The 14,085-nt window shown below is 37.7% G+C and overlaps 2 pseudogenes; both read right to left on the minus strand.

Moving 5' to 3' along the window:
• Positions 1 to 7,283: 7,283 nt before the first annotated feature.
• On the minus strand, positions 7,284 to 7,981 carry LOC149225181 (soluble starch synthase 3, chloroplastic/amyloplastic pseudogene; annotated as a pseudogene).
• Positions 7,982 to 11,673: 3,692 nt separating this feature from the next.
• LOC149225182 (soluble starch synthase 3, chloroplastic/amyloplastic pseudogene) overlaps positions 11,674 to 14,085 on the minus strand; it is a 61,383-nt pseudogene continuing 58,971 nt past the window's right edge.

Below are 14,085 nucleotides of genomic sequence, written 5' to 3' on the forward strand. Positions count from 1 at the left end.
AAAGTTGTGGGAATAAAAAGTAAGAAGTTCAAAGTTATTGGGAATAAGAAGTAAAGATGCAGGTTATATATGGGTAGATATATTTGTTACATGGGTAGATATGGGTAGATATTATTATGTACATAAAGTTAATTATTGACCTGTAATTTATATGTTCATCTAATCATCTGATTTAAAGTATAAATGTAATAATAATTTATTATTACTATTATTATTATTATGATGATGTATGTATGTATGATTAGAGTTAATTTAATTTATATTTTTTTATTTAGCATAATATTGTTTGTAAAAATTTATGGGAGAGCGTGGAGGGGTTTATTTTTTTATTTTTCTCGAAGGGAAATTATAAGTATTATATGTATGGGGTTTATGTTATGGATTTAATAACTATGTAAAAGTTTATCTATTTTTTAAAGTTTTATCTTTGGCCTATGATCAAAATTTTCCAATATAATGATTATTGGAGATTCTAGGATTATCATTCATCATTTGGTGGTTGGTTCTCTTCTATGGGGGTATCAATTTAAGAAGTATTGTTAAGAAAATCATAAATCTTTTATCTAAATTCTATTGTACGAAGGTTGTTCATGTCTTGCATCGTAACAATGGCAAGATAAACCAATTGCATGGCAATAGGGGCACTAATCTTGCCTTGGGAACTATATTGATTAATGGGAAAGAGAACTTAACTTGAATACCTTAATGTCAAAGAGTGGGCTAAGAATTATTTAAAAATTAAAAATTTTCAAGCACCAAGTGCTGCCATACCAAGTAATCAGCCATGCAACAATGGTTATAAAGTTGATCAAGGGTAGTTGGGAGCCCATAGCTCCTCTATTCTCTTTTATGTGAGGAATGCAATCAATATGTTGTACGTGCTTTTCATGGTAGAAGATGCATTGAGAGAGTCGTTCTATTCTAGGACTCCATGGAAGCTCACATCACTTCGCTTTCGTTAGCCTTATGCAACTTAGACAGTTGTAATTCTAAACCTAGTATGAATTTGGATGCCTTGGACATGGAAACACACTTCAAATTTGGCATATGGGTAGTTTAATTACTATGCTAAAGAAATGCCAATTATTTCTAACATTGTCTCACAAAATTGGGAACGATGGAAGTGTTTGGGAGATAATTCAATCATGGAAAGTCTCATCCTTGTTGTGAGAATGTCACTATAATCAAGTATAAGCGATGTGGACTCCCCATGTTGATGTTTGCATCATGTTTCATCTAGATAAGTGTAATAATTGAAGTCGTTAGTAGTATGATTTAAAATCAAATATGGTCAGCGTGTTTTTACTACTTTGAGGTAAATAATGATATTGTATCTTTCAATGTGGCTCGAATTCAAGAAAATTCATTGCAACCAATGAACAATTGGATATAGGTGGATTACATGTAGAAATCCAGGCCTATAAGTATAGCCCTTTTAGGGATATTTCCTATAAATTTGGAGAGGAGGATGAGTTTAAGTCCATGGCATAGAAAATTAGTTTATCTTGTTGGGGTGCATAAGGTTCCTATTACTCTATCTCATTGATCCAAGAGGATCTGAAAGGCCAAAAATTCAAAGTTTCGAAAACCTAATGGAAATATTTCCATGTCGAAGATCTCAATGAGACGATTCCAATGCAACTTGAATTGCATTGAACGAATTTCATATGAAAATGATATCGCAGTATGAATACTTATACCTACAAGTAAAAAGTCAAACTTTCCAAGACATGTGGCATTACCTGGATGTGACACATGACAGTACAAACAGGGTGACGTGGTAGATGTAGGATGATGTGGAACTATGTGAAGATTACATGTGGCAATGAGTTAACAACGACATGACATAAGTAGTGATGTGGCACCTGATGTAGGTGCTTATGTGGCAGAATAAACAAGAGACATGTCGTTGAGTCTGAATGGTTGAGGTGGTACCATCCAAGAGGTAACATGTGGCATCCTCCAGACGTGTCCACATGGTATATGATTGGTGGTGACATGGACCAATCCGCAAGTGCCACGTGTCCCAATCACTGTGCACCATGTGGCACCCTATGGTTCACCAAGCTGGTCTACCAAAACAAAATGTGGTTGTAATGACCCAAACTAAGCTAATGGAATATGGCATGCACCACTTATTAACATATAACACACATCACCTGAATGGGAGGTCTTCAGGTTTCACACTCGAGACCTCCCCCCAAAAAATGACTTAAATAATCCTCACAAGTTGATATGCCAATGGATGACTTTGTTAACTTTTCCTATAATGTATTATTTAAACTGTGTTCATCTATCGAGAGAGGGGAGAGTAGTGGGAGAAGGACCTGCCCATGAATTTCTGGGAGAGAAACCTGCGTTCCTAGCCACGAGCATCTATTTCAAGGGAATATCCATGAGCCTATACATGGGCATGAATTTCCAAGATAAGGATTGCATTAATTACAGAGAGGTACATCTGCATGACACGAAGTCTAAGGCAAAGAAGCTCAAAGGGGTTTCGAAGTGATAGTGACGAAAACATATGGTGTTGTTAATGGCGTTGGATACCGCTAACATACAAGGGATCTCCTCAATATGTGGTCCCAATTAGACATCACACCATTTGGTGTAGGAGTCCCATCCAAAAATATGACCCGAATTTCATTTACTTAAAGATATGCCTTGGCTTAAGTAGTTAGCACGAGAGAGAAGGGCACATGTGCTTTTGAATGAGAAAGAGAGTGTGCCTTGTAAAATGTTCAATTGTAGAAGTATCAAGGTTCCTTCATTGCAAGGGAGAAATTAGCCTGTAAAAGATAAGTAATAGTACCAATATAATGGAGACACGTGCACATAGATGAGAAAAAATTATTAGAAATCAAGCGAATTATCTCACATAGATGCAATGATCATTAAATCATCACAACACATTTCCAACAAGTTAAGCACCAAAGTCACATAAATACTTCAATTACTTCAATACATATGGAAAGCCAACATAAACCACAAACATTAGAAGAATAATCTCAAAACATATATGATTCATGCATGAAATGTGTTTGCTAAAAGGCTTCAAGTATTAAGAAAAAGTTCCAAGATACATAAGTGCAATGAACACCACTAGCTCCAATAGTGGAGTGTTAGAGTCACTACTTGCTCCCAAAAGTAATATCTCTATCTCTCTCATTCCTATGGTAGAAGCTAAGGTTAAAAGTCATTTTCTTGAGTAATGAGGATCCTTTTATAACTTGAGGCATGACCTTTCATATCCTTGTGACTCTTGACTTTCCAACTTCTAATTACCTTTGGACTTCTAGAACCCTTTGACTTCCAAATGACTTTTGGAATTACATATGACTCTTGGAATTACATGTCTTTTGGACTTCTATACATGGCTCTTTTGTCCATACATGACTCTTGGACTTCCACTTCTTTGTCTTTACAATGATTACATGATTACATCATAACTTCCACATCATCATGTGATGAGGACATGACAAGTCACTATCATTGATGACAAGGACTCTAAGTGACTGATAACATGGAATTTCTTCAATAGGAGATGTGGCTTCCACTCGTTTCTTTGATCTTGCATGAAACTTTCGATCGTTGATGATTTCACTCTCCAGAGGGTCTTTGATATTATGGTGTCTTTAGGGTTGCTTCGATCATCAAGATTTCAATGTGTTATTTATTCTAAAATGCTTCCTTTGACTACACTTTTTGCCTGATATTTTTCATGCATCCTTGCCATGCTACCCTTGAAATACCTGTAACTACAATCACTCATGACAAGAAAACATCAGCCGAAAAAATATCCTAATCTAACATGTTTCAAGCAAATTTTTGTTCATGACTTAACAATGTGTTTTAGAGGAGTAGGGAGAACTTTTCGGTGCAAAGGTGCACTTAAAAAGGTTGAAGGGCCAATGAGATGAAGCTTAAATACTTCGGGGTGTGATCATGCACTTAAGAGGAGAGAGAGAAACTCAAGGTAGGGTGAAAGGCGAGGTTCCAAAGGGCAAAGGATGAGGCTTTAGGCTTCCTCAGTGTGTTATGCACTCAAGGGAGAAAAGGAGGGTGCATGGTGAAAAGATGAAGGCTTAAGGGAAAGGCTTCTGAGCTTCAGGGTTCACTCATGCGATCAAGAACGAAAAGGAGGGCCTAGGGCACATTACTGAAGGCTGGAGGGGTTAGGCTTCAGGTCTTCAAAGTGTGCTCATGTGCTCAAAGAGCGAGCAGTTATTCAAGTCAAATGAGTGCGATCAAAGGAAGACTTGGTTATTGAGGGTGCAGTTTAGAATAAGGGGAAATATGGTTAGGATTGCACTATTCTCTCTTGAAGGGAATAGGGCACACTTACTAGCATCAAATAATTCCCACCCAAGGCTTAAGAGTGCACTTTTTTTCTCCTTTGCTTAATGGGTTTGCTTGCGCAACCAAAAATTTGTCTAAGTCTGAAGGATAGAACAAGGGGCGAGCACAATGAATTTAGACATGACTTTGTGTGCGACACATACCAACTCATCAGTAAAACTTAGACAAGATTAAAGAATGATAAATAAGCATCAAAACGAAATTTTATATGCACTCCATAATTACAACAAACAAAGTGTGTGAGACTATAACTAAAAGGTGTCGTTTTGCAACAAACAAAGGTGTCATGACCATGAAATGTAGTAGATATGTCTTAATAAATGAAACGACACTCAAGAATGATCAAGAACACTTGAAACATATAGAATGAAGATGAAGGCGACACTTGATGTGACAGTTGAGTAGGATCCAAAATTTAAATGTAGTGGAATTTTGGAGGGTGTTGTAGCAGCGACAACACTTGGCGACACACTAGGTGAACTTGAGTTTCTTTGCCTAGGGATAGCATTTCAGTTAAAGGGTTAGCCCTTTAGGGAGTATTTATTCACCAATCATATTTCCTTGACATCCCCCTTTCAACATGGTTATATACATAGTACCTCACTTTCTTCCACTTGGTTCAAACACACACAAAAGAGATGTCGTATCACAATTGTTTCAATCTAGGAAAGGGTAATGTGTGTTTCGAGTTTAAGATACTGAGAGTATGAATTTCATCTTTGGTGTTGCTCCGTTATCAAAAGGCATGGACAATACCATAGCAGAGTCACTATAGAAGCAAAAACATTGCTTCGCTATCAGAAGGCCTTGGCAGTACCCTGATGAAGTCGCTTGTTTCTACTCCCTACACAGGGAGCCTTTCTCTTCTTTCACCCTTTATTTATTTATTAAATAGTATCATGCTTCAACAATTGTTATTTTCAACTGGTGTGTTATCACAAAATCAGGTACTGAAGGCTGCCAATCAGCAAGATTCTGTGTAACTATTTCAAGCCAGCCTTTAGACTAAGGCTTAGCCTCCTTAGTCAGAGAGGGCTCTCTCACAGATTATGAATATGGACTAAGGACAAGGAAAGATGGCTAACTCTTTAAAAAACACATGAAAATAAGCTGGCTGGACAAATATCAAATTGATTTCCATTGGGCTTATGGAGTCTCACATATCTTAGCAAACAACAACACCATCCTTTCATAGAAATCAGGGCACTTTACATCTAATGTTCAAACATGACTTACATAAAACACAGCTTGCAAAGCATACAGGAATTCAGAGCATGATACATGAATTCTGAGTGATTATGCTGTAACAAAACTGTAAGAGAACACTAAAGAGAATAAACCATCACACATCTGAACAATAAGACATATTGTGAATCCTGAGAAGAAATAACAGTCATTTGTATTACTGAGCTCTGTTATACATAAACCAAATAGTCTTCTCTTTTTTATCAAAATATCCAACCCCAATTACATCCAAGTCTGATCCATATATAGGAATACATTCTTAACCACCTAGAGCGAGCTCGAAGGCTGCTATTAACTACTCCTATCTACTGCTTAACTAATTCATTAATTACATAAGTGCTGAACTGTAATTACAAAAGGTCCTAATTTATTCAAAGCTAAAATCTGTCCTCCTCGTAGCATGGTTACTTTCTGATTCTTGACACCTGTATACTTTCTGTTTTGGCCGAGATATGTTGGAGGAGAATGCAATGAACAAGCTGGCTTTGGATACTGGCTGCGTAGATGGTTCATTAATCAACAAGATAAGTGCCCTGTTTTCCCGGTCCTTGTCTTCCACCACTCTTCGGAATTCAAGCAGCATGTCTCCAGCTCTTTTTAATACCCCAACAATGACGAGCATCACCATATTCCCAAATGTGCTGGCAGCTTCGTTGATGGACAGGTGCCTCTCTGTCAAAATTCCCACTTGTATACCAAACTGCCTGTCTGCGCTAAAAACACTACCTACAGCAGTTTCGTAGCGCGCTACGAAACTGCTGTATTGTTTAAACAACTTACCTTTTTGGATTTGCCGAAGCAACTGCAATTATGTCTCTGTTTGATCCAAGCTCAATATCTGGAAGTGATATTCCAATGTATCAATAGTTATGATCTGGCTGGAGCTGGAAGCCTGACTGCACGAAAGTGAACCATCTTCAACACTGATAAATGAGCCTATATCTATCTCCACATTCAGGGTATTTTCATTTTTAAACCCACCCGAGCCAACAGAATCATGAGTTATCAATGAAATCTCTTTCTGTGTTCACAAGTTTCTCAATAATAGGCTGACCAAAGCTCTTCATTTGCTCCAAAATACCGTTGCTCATAAGGAAAGCTAGGAAAACAATATTCTGTGTTACATTTTGTAATTTTTTAGGAACTAAAGGTTTTATCCAATCATGAACTGCATTGTCCGAAACACAGATGACTTCTACAACAACGTGCTGTTGCTTCCAAATTGAAGAAAAAGTTGCTCCCCTGAAACTACTGAGCGTTTCCTTATAGATTCATCCTTTTCAGAATTCTGGACATGAATTATCTTGAGCCTCTGAATTCGTTTCAATCTACAAGAAGTGATTGAGACAGAAATCGACATAGATCCCAGAAGGTTATGCTCTTCAACGCACACAATAACATCATCGCACAAATCCACTACATAATGTATGAAATTGCAAGAAACATGTTTCCTTGATGCATCTTTGAGATGACTACCTTGATGCTAATAGAAAACAATTATGCGCCGCTTCAAAAGACCAACATACAAACCTGGTTCGAATTTGTCTTCCTTCATTTGCGCATGAACGGAATGATCTATAACACCCATCTCCTTCAATATTCCACTCATCGTTCACTTGTCCCCATAGAAGCCAATTGTCAGCAAAGATTGTTAATTCAAGGAGTTGAAACTGATTCCATTACAGGGACGAAGAATTAGGTACAATTCCGTTACAGAGACGAAGAACCTGCTCTTCTGGAAGATTAACCTTCTCTACAGAGCTCAAATCATGCTTGTTAGATACAATTTTCATAACTTGAAAGAGAGAGACCTCCGAATCCTTGTTGTAATCAAGACAATCATATTTTGGGCAAATGATCTCAGCATTATGTCCCAATTCTTGAACTGCACGAGAAAGACTTGTAACCACATCTGCCAGTCTTCCAACCTTTGCAACAGGTGCCATTTCCATTTCTATTGTCATACAATCCACCATGTTCATCGCCTCTTTCAGAGAAAAACAAAATCCATCATATATGCATCTAGTGGCACTTTAACAGTTGCCTTCACATGGGAACCATTATCTGCCGGGATCATTCGCTGTGGTGGAAGAACACCAAGTCGATGAGTCCATTGATTGAAAGAGCATCGAAACCATACTTCAGATTTACCATTCAAAACTGTATTAGATGGGTTGTAAAAGACTGTAACAGAGTTCCCAGCTTCAACTTTACTAGGTTCGGTGTAGAATATATGCTTTTGTGACTGTCGAAATAATGTCATTGTTTTCTCCTTCCTTTCTGCTTTTAAAAGTTCCAATTTCTCAGCCTTCTTGCGAACAGATTCCTCTCCTACATGAACTTTGAGGCTTCGAGATTCAGAATTGATAACAAGCATACACGCAGGAGCTTGAGAGCATGCCACCTGTAAAATACATCCACCGCAGAGCTATTTTGCATGACAGTTGCTATGGATTAGGACAAATCCCCAATTTCGTAGCGCGCTACGAAACCACCTAAACATGTAGCGCTGCGAAACCGCTAAAAGGATTCATGTGCTTATTTGCAGACATTTAGCATTGAAATTTTGTCAGTGATAACAGTGGCTCCACTTGGGATAGTGTGCCCTTGTGGTACACTAAGAACCTGCAGTTCCAGTGCCTTGTAAAATTTACTTGACAAACTTCTTCTTCCAGCTTCTTGGGCCTTCACCTCGGGCTTAAGCTTGCTGATCACTGTTAGGAAAAAGAAATCTACATCTACTAAAAAAAAATGCTCAGTCAACCTTGAGCTTATTTGCATTTACCTACCTACCTACCCTAACAATTTCAACTTCTTCCTGCTCAATCAATGTGAAATTTCCAATATAGCCAATCCTTTATCTTATCTGACATTTGAGTCCTTTGGCTGTGCTTGAAACAAAAATAAACCAGATACTGAAGTAACCGAGGCAGCATGAGGTATAACTGTTCTTCAACATGAAAATATAACTGGAAGCCGCCTGAACAGTAAATCTTTTCCATGTATTCAGCTATAGGGTCAAAAAACACATGGTTAGTTTGTTGATTCTCAAAACTTTCTGTATCTTCAAACGACTGATCCTCAGCCACACCAAATTTATTTGATATGCTATCCAACTGCCTTTCTAAATGATGCTCACAAACAATGTAATTTTCCTCACTATTATGATCATTATTTGAAGTAAGCTGCTGTAAGGAATTACAAAATGGAACAAGCTTTTCCTCTGCCTGAGGGTCATAGAAAATTTCCTCCAGTATTTCTTCTTGCTGGGTGTAATCGATTTCATACTCATGATGATCTGAAGCCTGACAAATCTGCTGCATCTCTACATCAATATCAAAGGATGAAACATGGTTTTCACAAACAAACCCCTGCTAATCTTCATGCTGCGTTTCATGAGAGGTTATACTTTCTTCTCGGTGCTGAAATGCATTGTTATGAAGAGCCTCTAAAATTTCTTCATCCATAAATTCATCATCATCATAACAATCATCCAAGTACTGAATAAGATTTAAAGAATGCCTACAGCAATCTTTAAGCAGCAATAAGGAAGGATAACCTTCTTTATACATTTCACAGAATACATCATGAAAACTAGCAAGCGAATATATTGAACCATTTTCCAGACTTTTATACCAAGACCATGCTTTTCCTTCTAAAGTGGTCATAAACATTTTCATGAGACAATCTTCAGGGAAATGAACCTTAAGACTGCGTACATGCATATGGAATTTAACCAAATGAAGAGCAGCATCATCTTTCTTTTCATCTTTGAATATTGGAAGATCCTCTAACCAATCAACCTCCGGCATAGGATTTGGAAAACCATGGATATGAGACCGATCCATAGGAGAATACCTGGCATTCATTCTTGCAGTAGAATCCATCTTGAAACTTCATCAAGCTACTGATCTTCTAGCAGTGGAGTCACCTTCAAATTTCTTATTCGATGTGTGGAGTCGCCAAGGTAGTTTTGCAGCCTCAAAAAGATGTTTGAGCTCCTGCTACCTTCAGAAGTTCAACCTCTTAATTTCGGGAATGAATAGACTTCAGGCTCCCGGCAGACGCACCAAAATGTTATCACAAAATCAGGTACTGAAGGCTGCCAATCAGCAAGATTCTGTGTAACTATTTCAAACCAGCCTTTAGACTAAGGCTTAGCCTCCTTAGTCAGAGAGGGCTCTCTCACAGATTATGAATATGGACTAATGACAAGGAAAGATGGCTAACTCTTTAAAAAACACATGAAAATAAGCTGGCTGGACAAATATCAAATTGATTTCCATTGGGCTTATGGAGTCTCACATATCTCAGCAAACAACAACACCATCCTTTCATAGAAATCAGGGCACTTTACATCTAATGTTCAAACATGACTTACATAAAACACAGCTTGCAAAGCATACAGGAAGTCAGAGCATGATACATGAATTCTGAGTGATTATGCTGTAACAAAACTGTAAGAGAACACTAAAGAGAATAAACCATCACACATCTGAACAATAAGACATATTGTGAATCCTGAGAAGAAATAACAGTCATTTGTATTACTGAGCTCTGCTATACATAAACCAAATAGTCTTCTCTTTTTTATCAAAATCTCCAACCCCAATTACATCCAAGTCTGATCCATATATAGGAATACATTCTTAACCACCTAGAGCGAGCTCGAAGGCTGCTATTAACTACTCCTATCTACTGCTTAACTAATTCATTAATTACATAAGTGCTGAACTGTAATTACAAAAGGTCCTAATTTATTCAAAACTCAAATCTGTCCTCCTCGTAGCATGGTTACTTTCTGATTCTTGACACCTGTATACTTTCTGTTTTGGCCGAGATATGTTGGAGGAGAATGCAATGAACAAGCTGGCTTTGGATACTGGCTGCGTAGATGGTTCATTAATCAACAAGATAGGTGCCCTGTTTTCCCGGTCCTTGTCTTCCACCACTCTTCGGAATTCAAGCTGCATGTCTCCAGCTCTTTTTAATACCCCAACAATGACGAGCATCACCATATTCCCAAATGTGCTGGCAGCTTCGTTGATGGACAGGTGCCTCTCTGTCAAAATTCCCGCTTGTATACCAAACTGCCTGTCTGCGCTAAAAACACTACCTACAGCAGTTTCGTAGCGCGCTACGAAACTGCTGTATTGTTTAAACAACTTACCTTTTTGGATTTGCCGAAGCAACTGTAATTATGTCTCTGTTTGATCCAAGCTCAATATCTGGAAGTGATCTTCCAATGTATCAACAGTTATGATCTGGCTGGAGCTGGAAGCCTGACTGCACGAAAGTGAACCATCTTCAACACTGATAAATGAGCCTATATCTATCTCCACATTCAGGGTATTTTCATTTTTAAACCCACCCGAGCCAACAGAATCATGAGTTATCAATGAAATCTCTTTCTGTGTTCACAAGTTTCTCAATAATAGGCTGACCAAAGCTCTTCATTTGCTCCAAAATACCGTTGCTCATAAGGAAAGCCAGGAAAACAATATTCTGTGTTACATTTTGTAATTTTTTAGGAACTAAAGGTTTTATCCAATCATGAACTGCATTGTCCGAAACACAGATGACTTCTACAACAGCGTGCTGTTGCTTCCAAATTGAAGAAAAAGCTGCTCACCTGAAACTACTGAGCGTTTCCTTATAGATTCATCCTTTTCAGAATTCTGGACATGACTTATCTTGAGCCTCTGAGTTCGTTTCAATCTACGAGAAGTGATTGAGACAGAAACCGACATAGATCCCAGAAGGTTATGCTCTTCAACGCACACAATAACATCATCGCACAAATCCACTACATAACGTATGAAATTGCAAGAAACCTGTTTCCTTGATGCATCTTTGAGATGACTACCTTGATGCTAATAGAAAACAATTATGCGCCGCTTCAAAAGACCAACATACAAACCTGGTTCGAATTTGTCTTCCTTCATTTGCGCATGAACGGAATGATCTATAACACCCATCTCCTTCAATATTCCACTCATCGTTCGCTTGTCCCCATAGAAGCCAATTGTCGGCAAAGATTGTTAATTCAAGGAGTTGAAACTGATTCCATTACAGGGACGAAGAATTAGGTACAATTCCGTTACAGAGACGAAGAACCTGCTCTTCTGGAAGATTAACCTTCTCTACAGAGCTCAAATCATGCTTGTTAGATACAATTTTCATAACTTGAAAGAGAGAGACCTCCGAATCCTTGCTGTAATCAAGACAATCGTATTTTGGGCAAATGATCTCAGCATTATGTCCCAATTCTTGAACTGCACGAGAAAGACTTGTAACCACATCTGCCTGTCTTCCAACCTTTGCAACAGGTGCCATTTCCATTTCTATTGTCATACAATCCACCATGTTCATCGCCTCTTTCAGAGAAAAAAAAAATCCATCATATATGCATCTAGTGGCACTTTAACAGTTGCCTTCACATGGGAACCATTATCTGCCGGGATCATTCGCTGTGGTGGAAGAACACCAAGTCGATGAGTCCATCGATTGAAAGAGCACCGAAACCATACTTCAGATTTACCATTCAAAACTGTATTAGATGGGTTGTAAAAGACTGTAACAGAGTTCCCAGCTTCAACTTTACTAGGTTCGGTGTAGAATATATGCTTTTGTGACTGTCGAAATAATGTCATTGTTTTCTCCTTCCTTTCTGCTTTTAAAAGTTCCAATTTCTCAGCCTTCTTGCGAACAGCTTCCTCTCCTACATGAACTTTGAGGCTTCGAGATTCAGAATTGATAACAAGCATACACGCAGGAGCTTGAGAGCATGCCACCTGTAAAATACATCCACCGCAGAGCTATTTTGCATGACAGTTGCTATGGATTAGGACAAATCCCCAATTTCGTAGCGCGCTACGAAACCACCTAAACATGTAGCGCTGCGAAACCGCTAAAAGGATTCATGTGCTTATTTGCAGACATTTAGCATTGAAATTTTTTCAGTGATAACATGGTGGAAGAGGGATCCCAAATTATTAAGAGCATAAGAGTTTTCCCCTTCAAAAAAGTATTTATATAACCTCTGATATTGGTTTTCTATCTTTAAATTTTCCCCTTATCCCTTCTTTGCTAGTTTGGATAAGCACATAACACACCAAGTGTATGTACACCAACTTGAGGAGGTTGGATAATAGAATAGATGAGGATATAATATGTTCCCTCAAGGTTTTGTTTTTGGATGTATCTCATTTTCTGTCTAGACTTATCTCAACCTATGATGTTTTCCCAAATAGAGAAGAAGAATAAATAGATAACCAAGCATTGTGGTTGTCACATTTTATTTTTATTTCACAACAAAGTGTTTCTAAGCCACACACGTTTCACACAAGGCCTTATTTATGTAAAATGAACATGACATAAAACAAGACAAGACCCAACTTGACATGACACACATCTAACTGACATAAATGAAAAGAAAAGAAACAAAATAAAATATTGTACAGGGAACACAACTTAGAGCTTCTATTGGAAATAATGCTTCAAATATCAATCATTTATGGGAAGAGGGTTAGTCCTCCCATCTAAGGATTTTAGCTTGAAAGTATTATGACCAAGCTTTTCTTCAATGGTGAAAGGGCCAATCCATAGAGGTTGGAACTTCATGTTTTTTCCTTTCTCTTTGTGGGATTTTTTCCACTTCAATATTAAGTCACCCACATCAAAACTCTTTTTCCCTTAGGATTTCTTGTCGAACTAGTGTTTAATATGGTTTTGATGGACAACAAATATTTCTTTGGATTTGAGTCTTTCTTCCTCAATTTTTAGCAAGGTATCTATCATGCTTTGAACCAGAAGGCAAGGTCTACCTTAGGACTCTTAGGAGAGTTGCAAGGATGTAAGATACATGTTCAGAGGCTAGATAATGTATTTTCCATATACTAGGAAGTACAATGAGGTTTTTAAGGAAGGCATTAGAGTGATATGGTTAGCCCATAATGCATTTTTCAAAGCATTGCGTCGGTTCCTTTCCTTACAGAAAATGGTTTTCTTAATTATGTGGATACTATTTTTGTTTGTTGATTCAGCTAAACCATTTGCCTACAGGTAATAGTTAGATGCATGCTTTAATACAATACCATTTTCTAATGTGAATTCATAAAGTTTCAATGAAAAAAAATAAGTTGCATTATCAAAGACAAGAGATGTTGGAATGCCAAACTTGGTTATAATGTTATGCTTTAAGAAGTGGATGACTTCCTAGTCATTAACTTGTCTTAAATGAACTATTTTTTTCCACCAAGTGAGATAATTTATTGTTGTTAGAATGTATCAATGTTGCTTTGATGAATGTGGAAATATTTCTTTAATAGCATCTAGTCCTCACTATTGGAATAGTTCCTCGACTGCTACTAGTATAAGTGGGGAAACTAACTTCTAATATCAACCAACGCATCTATGACAAGTTGGGAACTTGTGAGCATAAGCATGAGAATATTTGAATAAGGTGGGCCAATAATAACC

This window comes from Pinus tabuliformis, chromosome J (assembly GCF_031772625.1).
Source record: "Pinus tabuliformis cultivar Carrire ecotype Pingquan chromosome J, CPIR1, whole genome shotgun sequence".
Taxonomy (NCBI): domain Eukaryota; kingdom Viridiplantae; phylum Streptophyta; class Pinopsida; order Pinales; family Pinaceae; genus Pinus; species Pinus tabuliformis.